Below are 17,815 nucleotides of genomic sequence, written 5' to 3'. Positions count from 1 at the left end.
CCCACTGCTTACTTCCCTCCATGTAAATGTTGTTCCATTAAGGACTACACAATGAGTGCAGTTTGTCAGCCACTTATGAATCCATCTGGTAGTGATGCTGTCTATCCCACATTTTTCTAACTTACAAAGATTAGGTTGTGGTCTACATTGTCAAATGCCTTATTGAAATCCAAGTATACGATGACCGCAGCATTTCACTAATCCGCTAAATTTAGTCACTTTATCAAAGAATGAAATAAGATTGGTTTGGCATTATCTGTTTTTGACAAACCCATGTTGGCTTCTGGTTATAATTTTGCTTGCTTCTAGAGGTTTACAGATCTGTTGCTTGATTATCTTTTCCAGGATTTCTCAGGTATTGATGTCAGGCTGATTTGTCTGTAATTCCCTGGTTCTACTTTTGTCCCATTTTTGAAGATGGGAACCACATCAGCTCTTTTCCCATCCTCCGGTAGTTCCTCGGTGCTCCAGGCATGCTAATTTAGGAATTTAACTAAGGAATTTTAGGAATTGAAGTCCACACATTTAGCGTTGTTAAGTATGGGAAACCCTGATCTAGACTAATGCTCAATCCCAATGATGAAGCAGCCCACCATTTAAGAAATATATATTGCTATATTAATATTGATATTATGTTGTAATTAAGTTAAGATTGTATGATCAGTTAGAGATCACTGGTTCCATGAAAACAGAACTAGGTTATATAAATTCAAGGAATAGAATAGAATAGAATAGAATAGAATAGAATAGAATAGAATAACAGAGTTGGAAGGGACCTTGGAGGTCTTCTAGTCCAACCCCCTACTTAGACAGGAACATAAAGTCAAAGACCCTGAAGAAAAAGAGTATGGGGAGAGTTAAAATGTGATAAATGAAGTAAAACAATTCATGTTGCCATCTTAGGAAAGCTGCTGTGTAAATAACTAAGTCCAGAGTCTAAAATTACTTTATGGCTGTCCTGCTTATGAAATATTTGTTTTGGTGGCAGGAAACAAAAGATTCAAGTGCCCCTCTCTTAGATTAAGGCACATTCTTCTGGTTTGTTTACTGCTTTACGGCTGACAAGCAGACTTAGCCGGCAGTCAATGCAGATAGAAAAAGATACCAGCTATATTTCTATAACTCCTGTCATTTTACTTTTGAGAAGAATGTGTATGTTACCGATGTTGAAATACATAGTGTATATAAACCAACTCTCAGTTACAAAGAGCCTATAAAATTGGTCGTTCAGCTATTTTTATCATTTGGAGTACTCCCATCTCACCCCCTTTCCTTCCTCGCTTCCTTTTTTTCCTCTTCAGTTTCTGAAGAATCTGAAGCAAACGTCTACTGACTTCAGAATGCTAGAAATAGGCAGAAAACATCATGTGGCAACCTGTGCTTCCTTCAGCTGACCTAACAGAGAATCCCCAAATTATTTTTTCAGTAAGTGCCTCATCCCTTAAATTTCCTCAGGTACAAGAAAAATAAAAGCCCTCCTACCTACATTCCACACCAGCATGTTTCAACTTGGCAATATTAAGATATGTCGATTTCAAACTCCAGAATACCGTAGCTAGCAAGCTCACTAGGGAATTCTGGGGGCCTTATGCCTTAAAATAGTTAAATTTGAAAAACATTGCTTCATACAAAAGGAGAGCAAATAAACAACTTGGATACCTTCTAATCCACATTTTCAGACCATGAAATGTACATTCCTCTAGCCATTTGCTGTGTGTGTGTGTATGTATATGTATATGTATATGTATATGTATATGTATATGTATATGTATATGTATATGTATATGTATATGTATATGTATATGTATATGTATATGTATATGTATATGTATATGTATATGTATATGTATGAATGAGGGATGCAATGGCTCAGCGGCTAAGACGCTGAGCTTGTTGGTCAGAAATGGTTGGCAGTTCAGCCGTTCGAATCCCTAGCACTGTTTAATGGAGTGAGCTCCTATTACTTGTCCCAGCTTCTGCCAACCTAGCAGTTCGAAAGCACATAAAAATGCAAGTAGAAAAATAGGAACAACTTTGGTGGGAAGGTAATAGCCTTCCGTGCGTCTTTGGTGTTTAGTCATGCCGACCACATGACCCTGGAGATGTCTTCGGACAGCGCTGGATCTTTAGCTTTGAAATGGAGATGAACACCGCCCCCTAGAGTCAAGAAAGACTAGCACATATGTCCGAGGGGAACCTTTACCTTTGCTATATATCTGAATAGTTACCATGAGGGGAATCAACTTGATTACAAAGGCACCATTCCTTTGTTTTCATTTGAAAGCCACTACAACCTCTGCAATCAAAAAGAACAGCATGTCAGCATTTTGCAACCGGGTGCTTTTCCCAACCTCTCTAACAGTGGGTGCTTTTTGCGGTGGCTGCAGGAATGAAGAAGACAATCTGGATTGATGTGAGCTCTTTTGTCTGCAGATCCTTGCAACTCTTTCTGGCAGTGCTGTAGCCTGGCAGTGATCAAGGCTGAAACCTTCAACATTAATCTCTTTTTCACCCTTCTTTTTGGCAGGGAGTCCACAGGCTGCAAAGTGACAAACAACTGTTTGATTTTTTTCCCAGCAACTGCCTTGAAAGAGACGTTATAGGAGGAGGACGGTGCAAAGAGAGAGAGATTAAATTCAGTAAATTCATTTGCCCCAATTCAATAATTTGAATTCAGGAAGCAGCTAGAGGCAAATAGGGAAAGGGGAATGTGTTCCCAAACATTACAAAAAGAAAACCTAGTTTTGATGCAATTTCAAACACATTCACACGCTCACACAATACAGATAAAATATAGTCTGCATCCACTCTTTCAGATTTTTACCTGCTGATCTATCAATCTCTCATTCTATTTCAAGGAATCTATCTCTCTGCTCAGTTCTGCTCTCTTCTCCAGCCCAATTACTTTCCTCTCCTTGGGGAGGGGGGTGGGAGGAGGACAGTTCAGATGCTCGTGCTGAGTGGACAATATTAAGTTGCATCCAGAAAGCCCACCTTGCTGATCCAGCTTATATCCCCTTCACGGGTGAGAGAATCCTTGAGAAGGTGCAATTATATGACTTGCCTAATTACACGAGGGTTTTTTTTAAAAAGAAAATCAGCAAGATCCAATTTCTTGCTCATCAGTAAATTAAAAGATAAAATTTGAAAAATGGAGGGTTTAAAATACATTGATGTGAAAATTGTCCCGTCTCTCTAAAAATCTCCTGTTATAATGAAGTTTGCAGAACAAGCCCGTAAGAACCTTTCAAGGCAGTGCAGAGAGATATTTTTTACTCCGTTTCATGCACTTTGGTTATATTACATACAGCAATAGAAGGTGCTGTGGGAGATGACAGCACTAACCAATCTTGGCTAACAACAAAAATTGAGCAGGAGCAGAACTAGCAGGAGAGTGGTTAAAGAAAAATAATCAAGCTGGCAGCCAAAACATGTGATCACAGCCCTGCCCCTTTTTACAAGCCCAATGTACATCAAAAAGGGGGCTGGGAAGCAGCTTTGATCACATTGTTGTGGCAGCTTGACTTTTTTAGCTGCTCACATCCAATTCTGATTAATCCTGGGGTGGGAAGCTACTAGGAAATCCTGTCTCAGAAGTCATTAAAAATATCCTAATAGGCAGCCTGGTCAAACTCTTCCATGTTATTACCAGCATAACATCATGGAAGTGTTTATGGACTCACAGTCCGGGCATTGTGTGTGTATTGTGAGTAGAACTGTCCTATAGCTCATTCAGAGGTGACATTCCTGCTCAGGTAGAGGATTTTTCCCTCTCACAGTTATCATGCAAGCCTGGGGAAAAGGCTGCTCCAGGAACATATCAACAAGGGGAGGGCTAATAGAGAATCTATGGAATAAATGTTGCTTTCCTTTGCCTCTCATTATTGGGTTTAGATTATGTGACTCAACTAGACAAGACTGGGGTCACTTGGTGCCTTCTCTATCATGGACCTTGTCATATGAAAGAGCCTCCCCCACCTCCAACAAACAGACACCCCCAACCCTGCCCAAAGACCTGGCTTTCCCCCAAATACTGGGGTCAGCATGTTAATGGAGCTCTGGTATGGGTGCATGTCAGTGGTGGGATTCAATTTTTTTTACTTTTTATTATTATTATTTATTTGTCTTGTATGCCGCCCACTCCCGGAGGACTCCGGGCGGCTTACAAAAGACAAGGGAAAGGGGGGAACAAGACAAAGACAACATATTAAAAACAAAACCAACATTCACAATTTCTATGGAGGTAAATGCTTCTCAGCTCCCTCCAGCCTGCTGGAACAGCCAGGACTTGGTGGCTTTGCGGAAGGCCGGGAGAGTAGTAAGGATCCGGATCTCAACAGGGAGCTCATTCCAGAGGGCCGGAGCTGCAACAGAGAAGGCTCTCCCCCGCGGAGTCGCCAGCCAACATTGGCTGGCAGATGGAATCCGGAGGAGACCCAACCTGTGCGATCTAATTGGTCTGAGAGAGGTAATCGGCAGGAGGCAGTCTCTCAGGTACCCAGGTCCGATGCCATGTAGGGCTTTATAGGTAGCGACCAGCACCTTGAAGCGGATTCGGAAACTAATAGGTAGCCAGTGCAGCTCGCGGAGGATAGGTGTAACGTGGGTGTACCTTGGTGCACCCACAATCGCTCGCACGGTTCTGTTGGCGTGGCAGGAGAAGGTTACTGCAAAATCCCCATTTCCTCCCCACTCTGCTTTCCAGCTCTGTTCTCCTGTTCAGGGCAACAAAAGAAGATCACCTGGGAGGCTGGGAGGCAGCGTGGGCAGGGCCAGCCTATTCACCAGTTCTCTGAACTACTCAAAATTTCTGCTACGGGTTCTCCAGAACCTGTCAGAACTGGTTGAATGCCACCTCTGGTGCATGTGTGTTTCTTATGCTGTTATTGAGATGGGGATGGGATCATTTGTGTATATGTGTTTTTGTGTGTGTGTTATAAAATTGGTTTTACTTTTTGCCACCCTGAGTGCCACTGGTATATGAGTGGCCATGTAAGTAGGCTAAATACATAAATAGCTCACCGCTAAAAAGCCAACTGAGGGAATTCAAAAGCAGTGGAAAGTGAGAAATTAAGTACCGAAGAGGGCTAAATAACAGAATGCCAAGGATTGGAGGGCTTTTTTGTTGTGCTTCCTGCATTTTCCACCTTCATCTATTCTCTCTGCAATTGTTCACCATTCAGAAAAGGGAAACCTATTTTCTGATTGGCTTCTTCAGTCTTTCTTAGATTTGCCATTACAACGCAGCAAAGATAGGGAGAAATCTGTAATAAAGAATGCCAGGTTCTATTGTCCTGGTTGGTATGTTTGTACAAGATTGCCAATAATAGATGAACTCACAACAGAGCTGCATTAACTAAAGCTGAAAATTTGCTAGGCAGGATTTATTGTTATATGTCAAACACTAGCACTGTGATGAAGTTAAATGCAAGTGGAATAAATGACATCTCTAGTGAAAGGGAGAAAGATGGAGAATGGGAGATTGACTGTCTGCGATAATGCACTGCTTGAATATTGTACCTTTTAATGTTTGGATCTCTTGTAGAAACTTCAGATATCAAATGCTACAGAAAAAGAAGTTGTGTGGTTGCATCTTTCTCTCTCACAAACAAACATTAATGGAGAGATTGGAGCAAATGCCAAGCATCAGACACATCCACTGCACACAAACTTTCACAATGATCTAAACCTTAACATAATTAAGGGTAAATGGGACCAAGTTTGATACTCTCTCAAAACTGTATATGTCAGGAAATGTAGGGCAGAGGGCAGGGAAGAATATTGTGTGTGCAACAGGTATAAATAATTGACAGAGCTTTAATGACACCATTGCGGCTGCCATTTTGACTTTTTTTTTTAATCTCAGTCCCAAACATACGACTGTAAGGGAGCGAACGCATTATGGTCATATGCCATGTCAGTCATAAATTTAGTATTTGACATGGGTTGTGAAACAAATGCAGAGACTGTAAAGCAAACATCAATTTGTAAAGCAGTTGTAAAGTGAATGCAACAGTTGACAAGTAAACACAACCATCTTAAACAAACCAGTACTTTACTAAGCACAATTTTGCCAAAAAAGGAAGTGTATTTTTCAGAAAAATCATTGTAAAATGCAGTCATGTGACTGTGGGACACTGCAAGCAGCCCTAAACATGACTTTGCAGCCGAATGCCCAAAGTTTGGTCATGTGACCACTGTAGAGGGCGGGGTGATCATCAGAACTTTGAATCTGAGTTGTAAATCCTTTTTCAGGTTGGTCATAACTTTGAACAGTCACTAAGCGGCCAGTCATCAAACTGTCTATTCTGTAGACAGTCCTAGAAGAAATACGAAGACAAGTGGATTTTAGCAAGTATACCTTATCATATATGGCAGGGGTGTCAAACTCAATTACATTGAGGGCCACATCAGGGTTGTGTTTGATCTTGGAGGGGTGGGGTGGGCGTGGCCAGTGTAGGTGTGGCAAGTTTGACATCAATCCTGTCGGGGGTACCTGTTGGGGCCCGAGTGCTCTGCCAGAGAAAACAGCTCTCCTGAGCTTTGTTTTCACTGGTAGAGGGTTGCAGGAGGCTGTGGCAGACGAAAACAGCGTGGCACGACAAAACCGCGAAGCCCTTATCCGCGGAGACATAAGCGCGTCGCTAAAGCCGCGACGTCATCATCGCGCGTCATCACCGCCGCGACAACAGTGCGGCAACAGAAGGGCGCTTTAAAACGGCGCTGCGGCAGAAAGCCGATTTCAATTAAGGTAAGGGTTAGGATTAGGTTTAGGGGTTTGTTTTAGGGTTAGGTTTAGGTTTAGGTTTAGGTTTAGGGTTAGGGTTAGGGTTAGGGTTAGGGTTAGGGTTAGGGTTAGGGTTAGGGTTAGGGTTAGGTTTAGGGTTAGGTTTAGGGTTAGGGTTAGGGTTAGGTTTAGGGTTAGGTTTAGGGTTAGGTTTAGGGTTAGGTTTAGGGTTAGGTTTAGGGTTAGGTTTAGGGTTAGGTTTAGGGTACTGAGTGCTTGGAAATGCGCGGATTTGCCCTCCGCGAGTATGTCATCGCGGTAGGGTCGCGTTTTTCCATAGCGCTTCGAACGGCGCGAATTAGTCTTCGCGCTTATGTCTCTGCGGATAAGGGCTTCGCGGATTTGTGGTGGAACCGAAAACGGTGCTCGGGAGCCCATTTTCTCTAGCAGAAGTACTGTGGGCCAGTCCTTTGCTGTTTCCAGGGTGGCCCTGTGGGCCAGATTTAAGTACCTCATGGGCTGTATCTGGCCCCCGGGCCTTGAGTTTGACACCCCTGATATATGGCATGACATATGTCCAAAAAGACTCTTTCATTTGCTGGGTGTCTGTCTTCCACAAAATTACACAAATCAATTCTTTTTGCCTCTAAATCAATGTATTTTTCTCAGATTTAAAGAAAAGAATTCCCCAGCAATATTAGGGTTGTCAATCAATTAAGACTACAGTCCTGAACATGCTTATGTGGAGTTACCTCCCTTAAACAAATTGGGATTTTCATCTAGGAAACACGTGAAGGATGTTATGCCATTAAATAGACCTACATAATGTCCTTATCTATTTAAAAAGATACTGAGGGTTTTCTTTTCTGATTACAGCCATATGTGCTATGGGAGTTTAATTTCAGAAACGAAATTATCCATTTTTTCTCTCCCACCCACAATGGGGGAATGTCTCTTCCGAGGTAGCACTTGCCATCTGCAGTTCTATTTTAAAAAAATGTAAGATTTGAAAACGGGCTAACCAATTAATTAAGGATGCCTTCTGAGTCAACAGAAATCATTAATCCCAAACGCTGCAGCTGCTAGGAAGGAAGGAAGGCAATGGGGTATCTCCTTTTAAAAGAGGCTTAATTAAACCTCCATGAGAAAAGGCTCTCTCTGGTAGGGGTGTCTCCAACACTACTAGAGAAAAAATGAGAGAACCCAAGTCCTCCCCTCCAGAAGGTCATTTAAGGTGCCATTTAGTTCACTTTCCACTGTGCCTTTAACAGCAGCTGACATGCAGAAACAAAGGAAGGGATGTTTCCCCAGTACTTGCTTGCCAGGCAAACCATGACCTTCTAAATTTCCAAATGCACAAGAGCGATGCAAATAAATAAAAGTCTTAAAACAAAAAAGGGAGTTGTAACTCATTTTCAGCAAAAAAAATAACAACAATGAACATGGGAGTTCTCCCCTCCCCCTCTTTCATATGCACACACCTACACATCAAGTATCTTTCATCTCTGGCAAATCAACTTAGCTAGTATATTTGCCTTGATCAATGCCCTAGCAAGCATACTTCTCTTGATCAGTGCCTGCACTTCAGGGAATCCTCTGTGCATCGTGAGCTTCAAATCTGGTGGTAAACAGGGTAACCTGATTTGTTTTTCTCCCGAGAAGTGCTTTAGATGCTTGCCCTGCTTTAGTAGCAAAGAAAATATGGTTTCATTGCAGCTTTTTCACTATAAGCGCTATGAAGCAGAGGTGATATTCAGCGGGTTCTGACCAGTTCTGGAGAACCAATAGTGGAAATTTTGAGTAATTCAGAGAACTGGTAAATGCCACCTCTTCTCTGCCTCACGAGTCCAGCTGATCGGGAGGGAATGGGGATTTTGCAGTATCCTTCCCCTACCACGCCCACTAAACCACGCCATACCCACCAAGCCACGTCCACAGAACTGGTAGTAAAAATGTTTGAATCCCACTACTGCTATGAAGCTAATGTGGAGCAGAGAACTGTATTTCTTCTCAGAGACAAAATCTTTGTTTCCATAAAGGTTCCAAATTGCAAATTGTTAGATAGGGTGAATAGATGAGACAGGACTCAGGCTTCAGTGACAACAACAGCTCTTTATTCAGCAAACTATGTATAGATCCCTTTTATAGGGAGCTGTCAAACAGCTCAGCCAATCAGCTTCAAGTATTTTCCTGCCAGAATGGAGGTCCTTGGGAGAGCCTATTGTTCCAGTCTTAATATCTAACACAAATTTTGACAAATTGGGCTCTACTGAAAGTCTACACCCCAATATAGTTAACATCAAGGATCGCTAGTTTGGTTTAGTAGTTAAGGCGCTTAGCTAAAAACCAGGAGAGTGTGAGTTTCCCAGAAGTCTTTCTGAATTCCGAGAAAGAGTGCTAACGACCAGATGACTGCAAGGAATATAAATCCTTCCCCACCATTCAGTCAGAACTGAAGAAGCTTTTTGGATGAGAAGTGAGATGTCTTCAAGGAAAAACAAAGTCCAGTTGCCCCTTGAAAAAAAAAACACCTTTGGGACAACCATAACCTGGATGACTGAGAATATAGAGCCGAGGTGGCGCAGTGGTTAGGGTGCAGTACTGCAGGCCACTTCAGCTGACTGCTATCTGCAGTTCGGCGGTTCAAATCTCACCGGCTCAAGGTTGACTCAGCCTTCCATCCTTCCGAGGTGGGTGAAATGAGGACCCAGACTGTGGGGGCGATATGCTGACTCAGTAAACCGCTTAGAGAGGGCTGAAAGCCCTATGAAGCGGTATATAAGTCTAACTGCTATTGCTATTGCTATTGCTATCTCTATTGACATTATGGGCAAAGGAAAAGCAGAGTATCGGAAGATTGAGAATTATTAATTGGACAGGAATTTAGAGTTAGAATTAGCAGAGGGTGCAGCCAAAGGCTTGGGGTTGCTATAGCTGCCCAGTGATGCCAGGGGCTGATTCCATTGTAGTCCCAACACATTATCATCTAGGAAATGCTTTAGTTGCAATATTTCTGCATGGAATGCCGCTGGCATTTACAGGCTGAAAAGCAAAAACAATGAAAAAGTTGGCATCCTTATTTTTAAAAAAGAAGGCTAGATATTATGCAATATAAATAAACTAATGAAAGCAAAAGGCAGGATTGTATCATAAATGCAATAAAAGGCTGCGGGTTCAAGTGGCCTGGGGATCTGGAGATTTATCATCCTTAGTTCTGGATGGAATTGCATTACCCCAGACAGACGCAGCACACAATCTGTGGCTTCTCCTAGACTTGCAACTCCTGCTCAAAGAGCAGGTGGTAGTCATGGGTAGAAGAGCCTCTTCACAACTTTGTGTTATGCACCAGTTGTTCCCTTTCCTGGATCGTAAGGTGTGTAGTACACCCTCATTCATTCCCTATTCATCTCCCTGTTGGATTATTGCAATGCACTCTATAGGGGGCACCTTTGAAGAGTACTTGGAAGCTGCAATTGGTATATAACACAGCAGCACAAATAGTTCTGGAGGCCTCTCAGGTGGCACATGTAACACTGCTGTTATGTGAGCTGCAGTGACTGCCGGTTTCCTTTCAGGCCTTACTCAAGATGTTGGTCATTACCTCTAAAACTCTTTATGGCCTGGTCCAAGGTATCTGATGAACCATCTTACTCTAGTGGGATTAACCCACCCCACTTGTTTCAGTGGAAAGGACTTACTTCAGCCAAAGAATTTCAGCTGGTGGGGTCAATAGCAATAGCAGTTAGACTTATATACCGCTTCATAGGGCTTTCAGCCCTCTCTAAGCGGTTTATAGTGTCAGCATATTGCCCCCACAGTCTGGGTCCTCATTTTACCCACCTCGGAAGGATGGAAGGCTGAGTTAACCTTGAGCCAGTGAGATTAGAACCGCTGAACTGCAGCTAACAGTCAGCTGAAGTGGCCTGCAGTACTGCACTCTAACCATTGCGCCACCTTGGCTCTTCTCAAGGAGAAGAGCCTTTTCTGCTATGGACTCTGACCTCTGGACTATTCTCTCTTCAGATTTGAGGTTTGCCCCCACATTCCTGGCTTTCCAGAGGAGCCTAAAAATGTGGATAGAGACCTGCAATGGCTCAGTGGTTAGAATGCAGTACTGCAAGTTACTTCTGCTGACTGCCGGCTGACTGCAATTTGGCGGTTCGCATCTCACCAGCTCAAGATTGACTCAGCCTTCCATCAGTGGTGGGTCCCTACTGGTTCAGCCAAACCAGAAATGGTTTGGTGGCCTGGGTCACTGGAACCAGCAGCAACCCAGGCCTGCCGCACACCCCCGAACCAATTATCCTGTTCTCTTGTTTTTTGCTTCTGCGCATGCACAGAACAATTTTTATTGCACTATGCATGCACATGCAGCACACATCAAGCGCGAGTGCACAAAGTGCACCCACGAGCAAAGCCTGCCCACGAGCAAAGCGCACCCACGAGTGAACCAGCAGTAGTGAGCCGGTGGGCAAAATAAGGACCCAGATTGTTGGGGGCAATACGCTGACTCTGTAAACTGCTTAGAGAAGGCTGTAAAGCACTGTGAAGTGGCATATAAGTCAATAGCAATAGCAATGGCACTTAGCCATTGCTATTGCTCTGCTGTTTGGACTGGGCCAAACAAGGGCCTGCTCCATTCAGAGTGGTTGACAGTGGTTGACTAACATCATCATGATTTTCAACTTTTACGTTCTCTATTCAGTTTTTCTAATTTTAACTGTTTTCTAGCACTTTTCAACTTTTTTTGTAAGTTGACCAGAGTTGCAAGATGTTTCATTTAGAGTAGGGGTCTAAATGGTCCGTGGACTAGCACCGGGCTGCAGCATGCTAGCAACTGGTCCGTGCAAACAAGCAAAGCTCCATTCGTGGATGCAGAGCAGCATGCAAAACTACGTCCTCTCCAGTCCACGGAAAAACCTTTCCCCATAGAATCAGTCTCTGGGGCCCAAAAGGTTGGGGGCCACTGATTTAGAGCAAAGATTACAATTCAGACCCTAAGCAGAAAACACTGTACTGTACACTTCTTGGTATTTCTCCAGCTCCTACACTTCTGTGGCTCAGTGAACAAGCAGTGCAAATTAGAAATGGAAAAGCAACTTTAGCTGCACTAGTTGATGAGGCTTTGGAGGATCAGAGCATACATGAGTGAAAATCATGCAATAATAAGAGCTTAGAGAAGCAGGAACTCATCCAGCACTTTTCCTTGGCACCAGTGAAAACAGAAATCTGTTGTGGTTATGTGTTTCTCTATGAGTGGAATTCTTGAATGCTGTGGATTTTGTGTTTTAATCCTTGCATGTCACCCAACATTACCATTGTGAGATGAGCAGACAAATCAATCTGTCAATCAAGGCTTGTCTAAAGCTGGCTTGGGAAAGGATACCAAAAATCTCAGGGTAACTCAGGTTGGAAGCCAGGTTCCAAAGTTATCTTGCAGAATCAGGCACATAGCTAAGGATTTCCAGTCAGAAGGTGTGATGATGGTCACTACCAGTAGTTTATAATTAAATCATAAGCATGAGTGAATGAGCTGTGACTCAATTTACTTAGCCCAAACATCATCTCAATGACATAGTTTACAGCGTTGCTACAATAAGCACAGGAGGAAAACTGCTGAAATAACCAGTGAGAGATGCAGTGGCCACACACACTGGCCACTAGCACTGGAAGTATTTATAGTATTGTGTGGTGGTTCAAATTTGGGGGTTGCAGAGAACTAGGGGTACACATTTCCGCTCACTATTCAGGTCTCAAATTTCTGTCCACAAACCTGGTATTCTTTGCCAGGTACCGTCATACCACTTAACATATTCTTATAACAATATTCTTATAACTATATGAAATTAAATGGAAAGGTTATTTGTGGGAGACATTTTGAGCTCTTTGAGGGTTGAGTGGGATATAAATGTCCTCAATCAGGACAAAAGGCAGGAATTTAATCCGATGAATTAGAAAATTCCAAGCAATACAATTCGTTAATGTCCTGATGGTGTGGAAAACAAACATATCTAAACTATGGGCTTAAAGTGTATTAACTACACCCAAAATAACTTGGTGTAGGTTGATCTAAAACAGATAATCTCAATCTGGTGCTCTTAGATGTGTTGGAATGTTGTTGTTAGTTGCAAAGTCGTGTCCGACCCACTGCGACCCCATGGACAACATTCCTCCAGGCCTTCCTGACTTCTACCATCCTCTAGAGTCCATTTCAACTCACACCGACTGCTTCAGTGACTTCATCCAGCCACCTCATTCTCTGTCATCCCCTTCTTCTTTTGCCCTCAATCTTTCCCAGCACTGGGCTCTTCTCCAGTGAGTCCTTCCTTCTCATTAGGTGGCCAAAGTATTTAAGTTTCATCTTCAGGATCTGGTCTTCTAAAGAGCAGTCAGGGTTGATCTCCTGTAGGACTGACTGGTTTATCATTTTGCAGTCCAAGGGACTCGCAAGAGTCTTCTCCAGCACCATAGTTCCAAGGCCTCAATTTTTTTGGTGCTCAGCCTTTCTTAAGGTCCAACTATCACAGCCATACTTTTGTTGGCAACGTGATGTCTCTGCTTTTTAGTATGCTGTCTAGATTTGCCATAGCCTTCCTCCCCAGAAGCAAGCGTCTTTTAATTTCTTGGCTGCAGTCCCCATCTGCGGTGATCTTGGAGCCCAAGATAGATTCTTATTTTCTCCTCGCCAACATCAACTGGGAGACATCCCAAGTACCACCTCAGAGGTACACGATCAAACGTAGTGTTCAAATGCTTAGTCGAAGGACCAAGGCAAGCACAGACCTGCTTGCAGATTGAACAAAACAGGAAGGTGCTTGCTTTCCATTCAGTGAGAGATGAACTCACCTGTTCTTCTCTTGCTCTTCTGGTGACTCATATATTATCAAATATTATCATCTTCATTTGTACTGCTCCAGGGTCAATTTCTGAGCTTTGAGACAACATCAATCTTGAGAAAGGGAATGGCAACAGAAGTTGAGGCATTTGCAAGTATCCTTCAGCTGTTTCCCACTGAACAATAGTAAAAGCTGGAGACTTTGCGATCATTCAGCTTGACCCCTATTAAGAAAAGCAGCAGGCTGTTTGCACATTGCTATCACCAATTGCTTGGATTATTTCTCTGTTCCAGAAAACAGCTAGGAAAGCTTTGCTACGTCAGGTGAAACTCATCAGGGGAATTGTGAAAACCAATGGAAATCATCAAGCTGGAGAAGCGGCCATCTTAATTTCATGTTTCATTTGTGAGCCTCCTTTGATACAGCACATTAGATAGCACAGGTGGTGATGCGGGAAAGTAATATTGACCTTGAACTAAATAGTCTTGGGGGGGGGGAGGTTTCTAAATTGCCTTGTGTGTTAATTGCTTCAACTGTGAAACACACAGCTATTGTCTCACCATGCAGCCCCTTCATGGCCAAAGTAGCTCACTCCTCCTGTCCTGATGCTAAACCGCTTTACTGACGGATAAGCACATTCTGGTTATAGAAAAGAATAGGATTTCTAGAATGAAGATATTATAAAATAAAGACCTACTGTATAATATGTGGATGACTGGTAAATGATTCAGGAATAAATAAATAAAGAGAAAGAGAAGACGCTGTAGCGAAGGTTACTTACACTGTCAGACTGTGCTTAGATTTCCAACAAGATCACCTAGATGGCTTTGTACCTAAGCAATAGGAATAGCACTTAGACTTATATACAGCTTCACTCTGTTTTACAGTCCTCTGTACACGGTTTATAGTGTCAGCCTATTGCCCCCAACAATCTGGCTCCTCATTTTACTGACCTCAGAAGGATGGAAGGCTGAGTCAACCTTGAGCTGATCAGGAACAAAGGAATCGAACTCCTAGCAACATAAGCAGAGTTAGCCTGCAATACTACATTCTAATCACTGCGCCACAGCTCTAAGGCAGGACCAGAACAGTAGTTGTAGTCTCCTGGATTCTAGCCCACTGCCTTGACCACTACACCAAACTGCTCTTTTGTGATGTTATATAGCACATAAATACATAAGGAATGGAGTTTCCATCACAATATTACAACACTTGCTTTATCTTTGTCCTTCATCTGCAGATGTCTGTGACTGTACACTATAAAGTCTGTATTAATATAATAATAGGAGTAGTACAAGACATTGAAATCTGCACTAGATCAAATCCTTGATCAGTGCAGAAGTCCAAATGAAAAGATCAGTGTCTAGCCATGTTCAGTAATGGAAAGCCAATCACATACACGCCCCTTGGCGACTGATCTTGCCATCAAACCACTTTTATTGCTTAAAAAAAGTATACTTTTATGTTATTCTATTCTATTTAATATACTTATATATTAAATTATATTGTCAATACCTAATGTTGCCATAGTGAGAGAAGAGGGGGGAGCACATTCCACACATACTTTCGGCTAAGGTTGGATCTTAGATTACTGCAGCAGGCTTGGGAAGGGTGCACCTCATTGGGGAATGTGATTTATGATACAGACTGAGGTGGAGGGAAGGAACAGGGGTAAAGTTCAGCTATAACTCAAACAAAGCTTAGATCTGACTACGAAAAGGTCTTTCCTATGGTCCTCCTAATAAATGACTAGTTTTCTATTGAAACTTGGCTCAATATTCATGAATCAATTAGGGCATTTTTAGGAAACCTGACATATATTGTATCTTATCCTATAACTATTGTATTTTACCCTACTTTTATTTTAAATGGTTTGTATAGGATTTTATTGGTGATATGTGTTTGAACCTTGTGCTTTGATATGGCCTATGGGTTAATCAATAAAGCTATTAATATAAAGCATTCCTAACATTCAACCAAAATCAGTTTTCCTATAACTTAAGACAGGTTATTCCAAGTCCTGCCTTCTTCAACAATAGGGAAGAAATCGTGATCTTCTTTTATCTGAAGTTCTTTCAGGTATTTGAACTATTCATGTAGTCCTCAACTTACAACAGTTCATTTAGTGACTTTGAAGTTACAGCAGCCCTAAAAAGTTACTTATGGCCATTTTCACACTTACGCCCATTGTAGCATCCCCATGGGCATGTGATCAAAATTCAGACCCTTGGCAACTGACTCATACTTATGATGGTGGCAGTGTGCTGGAGTCATGTGATCGATCACCTTTTGCTACCTTCTCATGAGCAAAATCAATGGGGAAACCAGATTTCACTTAACAACCGTGTTACTAATTTGACAACTGCAATGATTCATTTTACAGCTGTGGCAAGAAAGGTTGTAAAATGGGGCAAAACTCACTTAACAAATGTTTCACTTAGCTATAGAAATTTTGGACTCAGGTGTAGTTGTAAGTCGAGAATGACCCGTACTTTCATCCAGCATGCTGTTCCCTCAGCCTCTTCTTGAAGGAATAAATTTCTAGTCCCAAAATTAGCTTCATTGCCTCACTTTATGTCTCTTCCAGCTTGCCTGGATCCTTTTCAAGTATGAAGTCCATGAACCAAGGTCATTGTTTGTTTCCCAACCTCAGCAACTTCCAGGTATGTGGACTTCAACTCCCAGACTTCCCCAGCCAGTTTTATACCCAACAGAGCAGGTAGAATAACTTCCTGTGCTATGAAAGGGATGCAGCCAAATAACTAAGTTTCCCTCTTTTGCTGCCAGGCTGAATTGCTGACTCATGTTCAGTTCTGACTCAGAAGTGTAATTCTCAAGTAAGGAACTTCCTATTCTATAGTATGCATTTAAGTCCTTGCTCTGACCCTAAGATTTTACACTAAGTACTGCAACAGGGCATCCAGTCTTCATTTTTAATACTGAGTAATTCACTGTGACTTTGAATGTTTTTCCTTTTAACATCTCTGCTCTCAGGATTTATTTTTAAGCTCAGAGTAACTGGCTTTACATTTGGAATACCGCAGGCAGAATGATTCAGTGCAATAGTCTGTGCTCTCCAATTGATGGTTTGATAATTATGTCAATTTTGTTCTCTTGCTGCCTTAATTTTGGCTTATACCAAAAGTGCTGAAGCGCAGGAATTACTGACCTCTGCTGGGTAGAAGTTGACTTGCACACAGGCTGCATACTCAAAGCTCACACTGTAAACTTGTCCCATCACTCTAAAGATCTTGTAGAGAGTAGTTACCCAATCTTAAATGATCAGAACTTTTATGAAACATTTTAATCTACTTTTATCTAGTCTCAGAAATTCTTTGAAAATATATACCTAGAGTAGTAAAAATGTATATGAGGAAGGGAATCCCTGTTTAAGCGTTAAGAGCAAAGGATGTGTCATTCTGAAGATAAGAAAATGAGATTTGCTGGCATGGGAAGAATCTCAAGAGACCTCTAATCCTATACAATGCATGGGTAAGATTCTTCAGAATTCAACTAATCCCAACAGATATTCATAGAATATCTTCCTATACATCAGTCTGAAGACTTAGTGGCAAACTGGAAACTTCTCATGCCTGTCACAATCAGCTCCACATACCAGAATCTGTTGCTTGCATATCCCTTTTCTTAGCAACTACAGGAAATGGAAACTGTTTGAAATATTTTTTTTTAAAGGCATTAATACTCCTCTTTAGAAAATAACTGGAGGAAAGTAAGAAAAATGGAAAGCATAAAATGGTTTCAATCTGCCAACATCTTGGAGACTCAGAAAGACCTATAGCAACATATTGCAACATGGAGGCTCCTGATAAAGATTCTAGCCATGTCCGCATCTAGAACATTCTATCAATCCCATCTTTCTGGGTTTTCCCATCCCTCCACATTCCCAGAATTGTTAGCATTCCACTGCCATTGAATGGATTTTCAATTTTCCATTGACCTATTGAGCTTTCTTCTTCCCCCTAAGATATTGTTATAAGTACCTTATTTTTGGAGTATAAGATGCATCGGAGTATAAGATGCACCAAGATTTTGAATAGGTAATTTTTTTTAAAAAAGTTTTTGCACTCTGCAGACCTCCCAAACCCTCTGCATACCTTATTTTTTGTGAAAAATGGGGCATGCAGAGAGTTTGAGAGGCCTGCAAAGTGCTCCGGGGGCTGGGGTGGAGGGGAAAATTAGCAAAAAAATGCTCAAGGAGGCTTGTAAAGTGCTCCTGGGGGCTGGGGGAGCA

The sequence above is a fragment of the Thamnophis sirtalis genome, unplaced genomic scaffold (genome assembly GCF_051295495.1).
Source record: "Thamnophis sirtalis isolate CommonGarterSnake01/CBP01778 unplaced genomic scaffold, rThaSir2_p1.2 scaffold_1, whole genome shotgun sequence".
Lineage (NCBI taxonomy): Eukaryota > Metazoa > Chordata > Lepidosauria > Squamata > Natricidae > Thamnophis > Thamnophis sirtalis.
The sequence above is the reverse complement of the archived record's forward strand: the minus strand, read 5'-3'. Positions refer to the sequence as shown.